Raw genomic sequence first — 14,370 nt, 5'->3', positions numbered from 1 at the left:
AAAAGTTACAATGGAATATAGAGTAGCCCTGAAGTCAAAGATTTTGCTTTGTATCCAGGCTCCAGCTTCTGCTACTTCCTAGCAGAGTAACCATGAACAAGTCATATATTTTCTCCAAAACTGAATTTTTGTGTTTGTTAAATGTAATTAATGACAACTTATTATATGGCGTTCCTTTAAAACTGAACAAGAAGGGGCTCTTGGGTGGTGAGGTCAGATGTGTCTCACTTTTGGTTTTGGTCAGGTCTGATCTCAGGTTCTGGGATTGAGCATGGGGCTTGGCATGCAGCATGGAGTTGGCTTGAGATTCTTTCTTCCTTCCCCTCTGCCACTTCCTGCTCATGTTCTCTTCCTCTCTCTCTCTAAAGTCAGTCAGTCAATCAATCAATCAATCAATCAATCAATCAACAAATCTTTAAACCTGAATAAGAAAAACAAAATGCTTTACAAATTCTATAGCACTTTATAGAATTAAAACTTAATTATTCCACAACTGTACTAATGGCAGTCTGTTCACATTTGTGATTTTTTTTTTCAGTTTTTGGAATCTTTATTCTCATTTCTTTAACTTAACTCTATGGATATCAGGAAAACACAGCTTACTAATAATTAACTATTTCAAAAACATTTATTGTGACATGCTGAATAAAATTAAACTTAGGAAAAAGGCGTGAGTGACACAATAATGAAAAAAACATCATTTCTGTGTTAGAAAGAAAAAAAATCAGGCTGAAATGTGGCAAATAGGATTTTAGAAGGGTGGTAAATATGTGTACAAGCAACATGGCAGCTCAGTTTTTGCGATGACAAGTGCCTTAAGTAAAGTGAAATGAGATACTATAGAAGTTCAGCTTTCATATTTTATCTATCTAAGTACTTTTAGAAAATTAAGGTTAAGTGATATTTTGGCTAATTTAACTTGCAGTTACCAGAACCACATACAACCCCAAGGAACATGTAAAAATAAGATACTTATTATTTAAAATGTTTCATGAAGAGAAATAGTCATATTAATGATTGAAATGTAAACAAAAAATAATATAAAATACAAATCATTGCTAAGCAGTAGATTTAATCTTAATACCAGACCCTGAAGAAGTTTTTGAAATATAAAGAGGTATTATTCTTTTTATTTTTAAAGCACATCTTCAGTGTTAATGAATTATTTCTGGAAATTTGTAATCTTATACCAATTATAACAGATTTGATCACCTTCCACACCAAATGTTTGACAACTTAAGATTTGTCATTTACACTTAAGTGGATACTAAATCATTCATAATATGTAGCACATTCCTCAGAAAATAGATACTTTAAGTCTTTACTGAATTTTCTCAAAAACTCTATATTTTGTAAACTATATAGCCCTATATAAAATTTAAATATTATAAGTATCATCCTGCCCATACTGGCTATATTTAATGGAATAAATCAAAGAAGAAATGACATATCTTCATTATTGTCAATATTGGAAGTAGATCTTTATACAACTTTATTCATTGAAAAGAACTAGGAAGTTCAATCCATTTACCATTCTGCTACTAGAATGACCTTTTTAAATACCCCAAACAGATCTTCTGTCACCAGTCAGGTAGGCTTGGTACCCTTTCTCATCTTTGCAAACTAGCCTATGAATATTCCCTTCAAAGCAATTGTCAGAAACTGTTGTAATTGTTACCCAATGCTAATATCTTTTCTTTTCTTTTTTTAAAGATTTTATTCATTTATTCATGAGAGACACAGAGAGGGAGAGAGGCAGAGACACAGGCAGAGGGAGAAGCAGGCTCCATGCAGGGAGCCCGACGTGGGATTCAATCCCAGGACCCCTGGGTCATGCCCTGAGCCAAAGTCAGATGCTCAACCACTGAGCCACCCAGACGTCCCATAATATCTTTTCTCTTAGACTATGGACTCCCTGAGGGTAGGGAATACATTTCTATCACTCCTGTGTGACATCTGGAAGTGATAGGAAGTTTTAGACAGAGAAGTAAATAAAAGTAATTATTCCCCCAACTGGTCTTGGAAAAAGCCCAATTTGAGAACGTCTCATAGGTGTAGGCACTAACTCTGTGAAGCTCTCCAGGTGTTTAGGTAATAAAGCCATGAATTGTCCATTGCTTGCTTGTTTAAAGACTGGTTGACGATAAGGCTGAGAAAATGATTGAGAAGGTATGTGGCCCCTAATTCCTGAGATGAGACCCAAGGAGCCCTGGTGAGCTGAGAAGAGACAGCTTTTGAATACATTGCTGCCTAACATGGGCTCCAGTGCAAATGCAGTACTAATGATTTAAAGCAGTCTATCAGAATATCAGATATTCAGCAGTAAAGCAGAATATCTTTAAAAACCTTTATGATCCTGTTTTGTACCAAACTCATCTCTGACCCATTTAGAAACCCACAGGACTCAATACAATCTTTGGAAAATGGGTAGCTTTAAAGAAACTCTTCGGAGTACTGGTTTCAGGCCAGACTTTGTTAAATCACAGAGTGCCAGTTTCCTTCATGCCAAACAATACAATAAACCCCTCTGCGAAGGGAATAAAGACTGCTGAGAAATAACTGATGAGGCTTTTAATGTGAATAAATGTCATTTTGTGCATCAGTATTGTGGGAGTTTCCTTTTCACAAATGGAAGAGGGATTTTATAAACTCTTGTGTGAAAGGATGGGGATTTAGAGTTGGCATTAGTAGACCCTGTAATAAAACAAATCCCCCTTTCAAGCTCCCCTTGAAGTGAAGAATGGCACTTGAACTTTTCATTTGGTAATATGTGGATTATAGATATCCCTCCTCTTACTACTAAGGTGTGTGTCATCTTCTTTGCTATCTTCGTGAATATCCTACTGGGAGAAAGAGGAAGTGGAGAAGAATTGAGAAATAGCCTTTTGGCTTCATTAGACATTACTTGATTAAAGATTTGGAAGATGCTGTGAAAATACATTTAGTTTTCTGACAATCTTGTAAATGAAGCTCAACAAGTATGCACCAGAGTACTGGTCAGATCCTTGGGAGGAAGCTTTTACACAGCTGACAGATCCTGCTAATGAATTCTGGATTGGCACAATATTTATTTGGCTTTTCCTTATATACAGCAGGTATATAAGAATCAGCCAATGGTGTGAGGTCAGAGATGTCATTTATTTGGCATATTATATTCATTAGCATTTGTGACAGATTCTAGCTTAAAATATTGTGCTGTTTAATGTATATGTATTTATAAAAAAAATCATTGGGCCATCTCTTGCAGTATTAGAATGTTAAATGGTATTTGTGAAAGAAAAAAAATATGCTTGTAACTTCATTAATTGTTGGCTAAGGCCTCTTCCTTCTTTTATTTTTTTTAACTAAAATTTGTACACTGCAAATAACTTTAGTTAGCTTCCTAGGTGGCTGCCAAAGCCAAATAATCACATTAAGCTCAAAGTGCATTATTTTATAGATTCAAAGAACATAAAACGAAGAGCACAGAGATGAGTTTCTTTTTTAATGAAACTATCACTGTAAGAACAGCTATGATGATACTAAGTTCTTCACTAATAGGAAAGAATGATAAATAGTAACATCTATATTTAAGGAACAGTTTATACATTTGTATATACATTAATTTAACAGAGTGATCTTCTGAGTTTCCAGGGACTAAAGCTATACATAGCAACAAAACAATTTTATGAAAATAATTTCCCCAATTAATTTACATAATTTAATTAATGTGCATAATTTACATAATTATTTTCATCTACATGAAAATTAAGACTTAAAATTACAACTTGAATAATGTGAGTAAAGTCATTCAAATATTAAAATATATGGTGTTTAAAATAGCAAATACATTAATTAATTCCAACTCTTTACAGATCTTTGTCTGTGAGAGTTTGAGGGAAGACTCTAACTCCCCAAAGTACAGGATTTACTTCATGCCAGATTATCATATGTATCCTTTCCCCATGACTGAGAAAGAAAAAAACGATATTTATACACTTACACCTAGGAGACATAAGCCCTGATATTCAAGGAGTGATCACAATAGTGATTGACTATCAAATCATTATTAGTTTTTTATTTCCACATTAATTAAATTTCAAATGTAAGTGTTTTGGCTTTTAAAACCTGCATATTTCAGTGTTTACTAATATTTTTTATTTCGGTATGATAATCAGGTTTTCCATTATACCTAGTTAAAAATATGTCAAATAAATTTAGGAGGTCTTCCTTTCTTTTTTTTTTTTTTTAAATTTTTTATTTATTTATGATAGTCACAGAGAGAGAGAGAGAGGGAGAGAGGCAGAGACATAGGCAGAGGGAGAAGCAGGCTCCATGCACCGGGAGCCCGATGTGGGACTCGATCCCGGGTCTCCAGGATCGCGCCCTGGGCCAAAGGCAGGCGCCAAACCGCTGCGCCACCCAGGGATCCCCTCTTCCTTTCTATATATGTAAAATGTCTTTATTTCCTGTGTCTTTCGTGGTCCAATTTTGTGGCAGGAGTTTCATTAAGAAATATTTGATTTTTAAATATTATTAGTAGGCAATTTATAACCAACATTTTCTTTAAATAACTATAAGTATGCAATCAATATGATTAATTTTGGATGCTTTCAAGATATCATATCAGCAGTAGCATTCTTTCTACCCAGAAGGTGATAGGAACCTTGTCCTGTTTTTTAACTCCATAAGCTGTGGCTACCAAATCTTGTTAGGTGAATTTGCCTGGTGTGAGCTCAAGTGTAATGAGAACGAAGTATCCTGGAGTACCATTCATATTTTCCTTTTGATGTCATTTTTAAACAGGCAGGAGAAAGTGGGTGAGATTGTGATTGGGGTGTAAATGGTTCATAATGCTATGTTGTTGTAGCATGCACATGGCAACTGTCTTGAGACAATGCTATAGCCTTTAAAATATATTTCCACATACTTTAAATCATTATAAACACCAGACCTATAAAAATACAAGCTCTTATTTCATACAAGAGGAAATTTAGACTCATTCAAAATCCAACAGTTAAGTGTCAAAGCTCCATTAAGTCTAGAACTCCAATTCAATCTCCAAGGCCTTCGTTTTTTTTTAACTATTTTGTCATAATGTAGCTTCCTACCAAAACTACATTAATATTTAATAAAATATAATGTTGCAAAAATAGAGCATTATGATACTTTTGTTTTTAACAAATATTTCAAAAGTCAGAGAAACGTGTTTTTCTCTACATATACTAGCTAGAACCCCATGGGAGGCTAAAAATTTGTTCTAATAATGGTTTATGCACTCAAAACATTTTGGGAATTCTTATTTTGGAATTGCCTTAAAAGCCTACGGCATTTTCTTTTTTTTTTTTCCTTTTTCTTTTTTTTTTTTCGGCATTTTCTTTTAAACTCCGTGCTTTCAAATCTTGATTTCTAAAATGTAAATTTGATTTTTTTTGACATAATCAGAAACCTTATAGAGGTCAGATTTGTGAATGAAGTGATAGATGCAACTTGTTATTTTTATTTTGACTTTCAAATTTTGAAACAGATTATAAGAGGTAGGTAGTATTTAAAGGTAACTCTAGGGATGCCTGGGTGGCTCAGTGGTTGAGCACCTGCCTTTGGCCCAGGGTGTGATCCTGGAGTCCCGGGATCAAGTCCCACATCGGGCTCCCTGCGTGGAGCCTGCTTCTCCTTCTGCTTCTCTCTCTGTCTCTCATGAATAAATAAATAAAATCCTAAAAAAAATAAAGGTAACTCTAAGAGAAATATTTAACAATAGTTTTCTTAATATCACCAATAAAACATTAGATATGTTATCTATGTCTACCTTAAAGGATAGCTTCGTGTGGATATTTTAGGACTGGATTAATCATCCACAATTCTATTTTATCAGACACATACACTGATATATATATATGTGTGTATATATATATGTATATATATATACACACATATATATGTATATACAGATTTTATATTTGAATATGTATAAGATATGCAGACTACGTCTAACATATGCTGTATATCAAAATGTGTATAACATATGCAGAGAGATAGCCACACTAACATGTCTTGTATTTCAATTTTATAAATATGAATGTGGCCAATTTCAATCTAAATCATGCAGCTCACCTATGTAACTTGGATGTTACCTAGACTTCACCCAAAGGAATGAGTTATGTTCCTTAGTGAATGAATATGAAGTGACATGTGTGAAGGTCCAGCTGCCAATGTACACTGATGAGGAGGTCTAGCCTGTTTGTGGTCCATATCACCAGAGCAGTCGCCACTGTTTGAGAGTGGATCAGACTACGTTGATTCTTTATTCCTTTAAATACAAATTCTGCAGCTCATAAACTCACCTATGTCCACTTCCTTTCCCAAGATCACAAGCCAATTCTCACCCCCCATAAATAATTTGGGGGTAGTTTAATTACGATAAGAATAACTTAAGAATACATTTGCCTGTGGAAGTTACTTTTCTTTTCCAAGTTCACATCAGATTGGTTGGTTATGTGATGAGGTCATAACAAGTTTTGAGGGAGGCACATGTCACACAATGGTGCAAACACCCAATCATCATGCTTATGAACCCAGAAGGATCTTGGGAATTACTTTTTCCATTTCTAAAAGATTTTATTTCTTTGAGAGAGAGCTTGAGTAGGGGGAGGGGCAGAGGGAGGGAGAGAAGCAGATACTCCTTTGAGCAGGAAGCATTATTGGGGGCTCAACGCAAGCTCAATGAGGGGACCCTGAGATCATGACCTGAGCCAAAGGTCAGACGCTTAACCACTGAGCTACCCAGATGTCCCCTGGAAATTATTACCTCCTTCCCTCCCTTTCTCTCTCCTTTCAGCTTGAGTCCCATTGCCCTCAAAGCAAAAGTAAAGGGGAAATAAGTGGGTGGTGGGACAGTGAGTCCTTATAAGAGGAAGGCTACACTGGAAATAGGTTATAAAGAACCAAAATCAATCTCAAACTATCAGTTTAATTTTATAATCATGTTGTAGAATCATTAAAGAAGCTTGGTTATTATCAAGATTCCTTTCCTGGTTTCAAAGGTGACAGGTTAATGGCTCATTTACTGAGGTATGCTGTTTTCTTTCATTTTTCACTCACAATTATCTTTACTTGTTCTAAAATGCGATGCAGTCTCTAAAATGTATTGTAGTTATTCATTATTTCTGTCAATTAAAGTTTCTAAATCATAGATTTAAATGAATCACAAATAAGCATTAATAGATTTCAATCACTGAATGCCCACTTCCTGGAAGAAATGAATGGGGCAAATTTACTTTGGAAAATCTGCTTTCTGTGGCAGCTGGAGCACTGGAGCTCAGCAGATGTTAGTTTTTAAAAAGCTGGTATTCACTTTGGAAATGGACTCTGGATGTCGGTGTTGTCTTTCTCCATGGACTGAAATGTTTGTTGACAGATCAGTGTCAATGCTAATATATTTTTAACTGAAACAGTGGTAGCTTCACAGAGCATCTGTGTTCTGTAAGCACTTCTGTGTGATGCCTAGATTGCCTGATATCTTAAGGCAAAGTCATGATTTCTAAACAACAGAGCCGAAACTTGCTTCAAGGTTTTCATAGGTAGATCCAATTTTAGATGAGTAATATAAAACCAACTGTCCTTAAATTTAGACTAAAAAAATACAGTGGTCTCATCAAGGAGGCATAGTGTTTACGATGTAGAAAATCTCGGTTGTAATCGCTATGGTAACATTGTACACATTTGCATTGTTTATGGAATTAAAGTCAACAACTTTTTTTATATAGACTGAATTAGTTCTCTAGTTCACCAGGCTCCATGATAATTGACATCTCTCTAACACTTAGAATCCAGGTTACTATCCCGGGAGTGGTGTTATAATGAGGTTGTTGCCATAGAAACTTTGCAATCATTGACGCATTTTTACTATTGGAACTTAAATGCTATGGCAAATTTAGAATTTTAAATCATTTAGAAACAGAACAAATTCTGTGGGGATAGTGTATTATTCTTTTATCTGAAATAAGCCACTTGGGGAACTAATTATTTTGAAAATTGAGGAAAGGTGCTTATTAGCACAATGGTGCCATTTGAGATCTAAGGCTAAGAGAAGAATTTGATCTGGCAAATGCAATTTACCAATAGAAGTCCAGTGTCAGAAAATCCCAATGAATGTCAGTTTGATTTGGGATTATTAATACTGAAAATAGCATGGGAAATGTTTTATACACACGAAACCAATAAGTTTGCTAAGGAAATATAGAAATGATAGATTGCCTGTCTTTAAACTATCAATTAACTATTAAATTTCTGTTTGAGATTTAAGCAGAAAATATTTTATCCTCTAAATCATTTTAATATTATAATCATATATGTGCCTATAATGTTAAATATAGGCTTTGGAATAAAATAGTTTGACTGCTTTATGGAATCGTACTGCCTACGGCATCATTCTAAACTAGTGTTGCCAATTACTCTTCGAAGTTAAAGCTGGCCACTGGGATGGTGGCCATCAAAGGAAAATATGAATTAGAATATCTCAATAAGATCAAGAAACCATGTTGGATCTGGTTTTGCGATGCATCACTATTGATTAATGAGTTCCCCACCATTATGGATTGTGTCATATAACAGAAGATCACAGTGACTATCCATGATGTCCTGGATTCAACTTGTGTTATTCTCATTTTTATTCTGTATGAATAATGTTTCCAAGCAGAAGTGCACTAAGTTATTGCCTGAAAGCCAGTTGCCTGTTCGTTTATTAAAGAATCGTCTATCATGGCAAGAGTCAACTCTATGTTTAGAGGAGAAAAGTGAGTTCTAATTAAGGATGAACTACTCGAATTAACAAAGGTGAATTCCAACTTTTGGAATTACATGTCTTTTGAAAATTATCAGTAATACTGTTTAGAGTACATTTCTACTTTATCTTCTCATTTAGCCATGACTTAGTTCATTTAGATTGTGCAGAATAATATGAGGCCCCAAGTAAATTAAGGTTGACTTAACTTTAAGGTTGACCCTATAATTTCTCTCAATAAGTTATTCATCTATTTACTATACCTCTACTTCTATGAGTGATAATAACATAAAGAACAATTTTATTTATTTTACTAACATTGTCCCTGTTGAAGACAATTTAGAATTTTAAACTATAGAGTTCAGATTTTGTTTGTTCTCTAATCTTACAATGAGGTCTTAAAAACTGAAAATGAATATACATTTGAGTGTTTTTATGGTAAGAGTAAAATATGTTCTCTAAGCTGAAAAGAAATTAAGGAACCATTTTAAGAATTCTCAAATGGGCCAGTTTCCTGTGATATCTACTTCTAAATAATTCCTAACACTATGGAATACTTTTGGGAATTCAAATAATCTTTAAAATTCATCAGTGTACTTTGAACTATCGTAAACAATTTCCTAAATGTTTACAAATGCAATTGTCTATTACAAAGCAGCAAAGAAGATTTAAGATTCAGTGAGGTCTAGATTGGATGATGTCCTTGAAACGACTGAAAATATTTATGTAAAGCGCATTTTCTAGATCTGACCCCAAGCAAATTTCCTTTTTTCTTTATCTTTGTCAGGTTAGAGTTAATGTAGTGGCATTGAGGAATATGAGCAGGAGGGGAATATCTATGTATTCTTGATTTGCTAATGTGGTTAGAGGACCATGCAAGAGACTTAAGATTTTTTTACGGCTTATCCTTGTTCTTCCAGAACATTAAAAGGTAGAGAATTTAGAAGAGGAAAATTATTAGACTTAGATGCTTCATTGTCAGGGACTTGTAAGAAGAAAAAATGACACCATGTGATTTATTCTCATGACAAGATTGTAAAGAGAACAAGAAGTACAAAAACTCAATCTGTTGTTGTTACATTATTTACATTTGTACATGATGTCGTCTTTATCCTGAATGCCATATTTGAGTGCTTCAAAATGGTAATATAGAATCTTCATAAAGATTTACAGAGCCAACTTCAAACAACTAACTTCTTAATTTAATGGTAATTATATGGTTTAAAAATGTACTTTCTTTTTGTGGCATATTTTTTCAATAGCTAGCTCTGGGTATGCTGACATTAAATCATTTTGATGTCCTTCAAAATACATACTGGCTTCCTTGAGTTTTGAAATGTAGAGATCTATTTAGCTCTACATTAGGTAACTTTAAAATTGAAAAGTAACAGATATGATTTTCCAAATAATTTTTCAAATCAGTCATTTAACTTTAAAATGTTAATTGCTGGGATGCCTGGGTGGCTCAGTGATTGAGAACCTGCCTTCAGCTCAGGGCGTTGTCTCGGAGTCCCGGGATCAAGTCCCACATGGGGTTGCCTCAAGGAACCTGCTTCTCCCTTTGCCTGTGTCTCTGCCTCTCTGTGTCTCTCATGAATAAATAAATAAAATCTTAAAAAGAAGAAAATGTTAATTGCTAATCCCCAAATCCAAATATTGTATGAAATTAAACTGTTGCTTTCCTTTTTGCATATGTGGTACCTTGAATAATAAAACACGATGCTTTCTTTATAAATACTAATCAACTCAAATGTCTTGCTCATGTTTGAAATGGGTCAAAAGCATTTGACTGAAACATCATGGAGCCCCATCATTTTAAAGAGAATGAAGAAGTTTAAAATGAAGCTTGCACTGACTGTTTTTTTGGAACAGATATGTTTGAAGGTTTTCTTATAAAATAGGTCCTGTTGACACTATGAATAAGAGATCATCCCTTCTTTCAAAATGTTATATTCTGGTAGAAGAACTGCTAGCATGAGAAGTTCCAGCTTTGTACCAGGCAAAATAGATACAGCAGGATTCTTGGTAAAACAGATTTTTTGTAGTGGTAATCATAGCAGACTGCAGACTAAGATAGTTAATGGTCTGCCTAAACATGCACATAAAAATTATAATGATCAATAATTGCATAATCACTCCACCAGATTTGTTTTAATTCATTCATGAGAGACACAGAGAGAGGCAGAGACACAGGCAGAGGGAGAAGCAGGCCTCATTCAGGGAGCCCGACGTGGGACTCGATCACAGGTCTCCAGGATCAACCCTGGGCCAAAGGCAAATGCTCAACCGCTGAGCCACCCAGGTGTCCCTCCACCAGACTTTAAAAAAAAGAATTTACATCTGCTGTCTTATGTGACTTCGTAAGGGCTCTGTGGAATAGCAACATAGACCTGATGCATTTTAATAAAAAATGAATTAATACAAACATTTAGTTTCATAGCCAGGAATCAGAGACTGAATTCTATGGTCAGGGATGTTTTCCCCCATCACAGTATGAGGCTTATGGTTCATTTATTGGAACAAATGGATTATACCATAAGGTAAATGGTTACAGGCATAGTTGATATCACATTGAAAGATGAGAACTGGTACAAAAGGGCCTTTGTAGAGTACACGTTATTTGGGGGTCATGTGAATCATGGAAATGATTGGCTTGCCTTGCTTGTCAGATGAGTTCTCAGAATATTATACTTTCCATGTACCTTACTTTAAACTACTTAGTGGGATTGTTTCCTGGGTAAACATTCTCTGGTATCTAGTCCTAGTGTGATACAGAGCAAGGTGTGTTCTTTGATTAGTCCATTACTAAACCATCAAACTGGTAAATTTGTGCCTTCTTATCTTTTGCATGAAATATAATTGATAACGTCTGTCTCCTCTCGTACAGGACAGTGTGGCTAGAACTAAGGAAAACAAGTCTATAACGTTCAGTCACCTTTCCCAAAAATGAATGTGAGTATAATACAGGTGCTATTTGTTTGGATTTTTAAGAAGTAAGTCTAGGGGCACCTGAGTGGCTCAGTAGGTGAAGCATCTGCTCTAGGCTTTGGTCATGATCTCAGGGTCTTAGGATGGCCCCATGTTACATTAGGCCTCCTGCTCAGCAGGAGGTTTGCTTCTTCCTCTCCTTCTGTGCCCCCCATGCTTTCCCTATTGCTTTCATACTCTCTCTCAGATAAATAAAATCTTAAAAAAAATAAGTCTAGCACAGAAAGTACTGTCAAATAGGCTAAGATCTGGCATCTACAATGAATTTCAGTTGATGTCACCGTGGTTTTCATAATTCCTGACATATAGGACTATTTTCCAGGCATTGAATAGAACTACAAATTAATTTCATATTGAATCTCAAGCGATCTTGACATGGTAATGTCTTCTTGATTCTTGGGGTTGTATTCTAACCTAGAGAGGTTCCATGCAACAATTTAGCAATGATCATCTATTTTCTAATCTGCTTGTAAAAATGATCAAATATACAAAGTTAAAGATGTAGCATTACATATATTAAATACTAAATGTCAGCATTAGCTAATCTGCTTTCCAATTCGAAGAAAAATACACATTGAAGGAGTTATTTTCTAATCTAGAAGGGGTTAATTTGGACACTGAGTAAAGGCCATCGGGGTATAGTTTAATGCTTGGAGATTGTAATTAAGTAAGACCTGTAATATCCCTATGAAAACCTTCAGAATGTTGAAGTCATTGGTTACATCTGACTCATTTGTATGGTCACCTTAGTTGTTCCTTTGTTCTTAAATATCATGAAACAAAAATTTTAATTAAAGGATACACACAAACACATGCTGTAGCTAAGTGGTTGTTTGTATAAACCATACTAGATATTTTAAGTACTTAATGAATATTAGGGAACTATAAACTATGGAGTCTATTGAACTACTTACTCCCTTGAAATCAATTTACCTTACAGTAATAGCACATCACAGGTTCTTATTAAGGGATTTTTTTTTTTAACTGTGAGGTGCTAAAGAGAATGCTATAGCATATATATTTGGTAACTTATACTCTTGTGCATTGCTTCACGTCTTGCTAAAAACATACACATCCCATTGTGAGTAGGTTTTAAAATATAGGGGTCCATCTGCTGATTTTAAAAAAGGCTTTTTATATATACGTATTGTATCCATTTTTGTTGTTGTTGTTCTCTCAGAACAGAAGACTCTTTTTCCATTTTAGCCAATATTTTACAGTTTGAAATTAACGCATTGCTTACCTAACCATAGTGCCTAAAATGTGGCTAATTGGGTTAATTCACATAAATGCTACAAATCTTCCCTGAACTGTAGCAGCACTTAGGTGTATATATGGTACAAGAAACATGACATCCAATGAAATCTTTATTAAATTCTTTCCTGAATTATTTTCTCTTGTTTTTAAGTGAATAGATATTCACTTATATAACCACCAAATCTTAGTATGGGAAGGCAATTTACTCACTTTAAATTTTACTGTATTTTTTATCACTTTATTTAAGACTAATAATTTTAAGTAATATTATAGCCTAAAACAAGCATGTTGAATGAGATATTTTGCATCTACTTTCTATGCTACTGGACTGATGATTCTTTTTGCTAACAGTTCAAATACAACTTAATGTTTAAGAATTTTACAACAGCATAGGTTCAAGTGGTCCTTCAGAATGTCAGTCTTGCATGTCCTGTGACCACCTTAAACTTTAGTTTATCTTTGTGGGCCCCAAATAAAGGTAGCCTGAATACTAAAGCCAACTTCTAATATGAAGTCCTAATCAAGGAAATACCAGCCCAACAGCCAAAATTTATGGGAAAGGAGTTTAAATCATTGCCTGTATCTTAAAACATTCTAAGAGAGTTGCCTTACCTGCATCATATCTTCTTGAGAGTCACTTTCTTTCTGCTCCCACTGTAGAAATGAATCACTTGCATGGCACTTGCTCATGGCTCATTTCTTGTACTGAGCTCTCCAAACATGTTCTTTCATCTGGACAAAGTATAGGTTTGGTTTTCCACACACCCCTGTGAGCATGCATCACAAAGCACACACCGTCCTGGATATCAGCTTTGCTCACCTCATTAGCTCCTTTCTATGTCCACTATCTACATTGCTTTTCTGGCTTTTCTAGTTCTATGGTTCACACATTCAATGTGTTATGGACAGTGGAAGAGGGGAAAATTTTCAATGCTATATTTTGTTTTACCTGTTATATTTATTCTCTTGACTTTTTCAAAAGCTTCTTAAGAAGGGAATGATCTACTCTAACTATCCATTCATTGCACTCAGTTTGCTATACTGAAGTGGGATGAAGGATGATTTATGTAATGCCCTACATAAGGTATTATTTCATACATTTTGAGGTCAATAAAAGTGATTCTGCTATAGGGAATTTAATAAATAGCTGACTAGGGATTGGGGAAAGAAAGAAAAACTGCTCTTGTTTTCATGAAACTCATGGTCTACTAGGAAAGATAGTATTTGTATTATAATTACCGATAATGAGTTTTAATTACTGCAGAAGAAATGGAGACACAATAACAAAATGAAGGGACATTCAGAGAAGTTCTTATTTGGATGAGGAAGAAATTTGAGCTATGCGTGATGAAATATGAATGTAT

The 14,370-nt window shown here is 34.7% G+C and overlaps 1 protein-coding gene and 1 non-coding gene across 2 annotated transcripts in view; one reads left to right on the top strand and one right to left on the bottom strand.

Annotated features, from left to right (window-relative positions):
- The window catches only part of LRP1B (LDL receptor related protein 1B), a 1,812,620-nt gene that overhangs the window by 21,318 nt on the left and 1,776,932 nt on the right, over positions 1-14,370 (top strand). The window lies entirely within an intron of this gene.
- Positions 6,458-6,564, bottom strand: LOC112926904 (small nucleolar RNA U13). The gene has a single exon (XR_003236428.2). It is a non-coding gene; the product is annotated as a small nucleolar RNA U13 (small nucleolar RNA).

Source organism: Vulpes vulpes, chromosome 5 (genome assembly GCF_048418805.1).
Source record: "Vulpes vulpes isolate BD-2025 chromosome 5, VulVul3, whole genome shotgun sequence".
NCBI classification, from domain to species: Eukaryota; Metazoa; Chordata; class Mammalia; order Carnivora; family Canidae; genus Vulpes; species Vulpes vulpes.
This window is presented reverse-complemented; position numbering and strand designations above follow the sequence as displayed.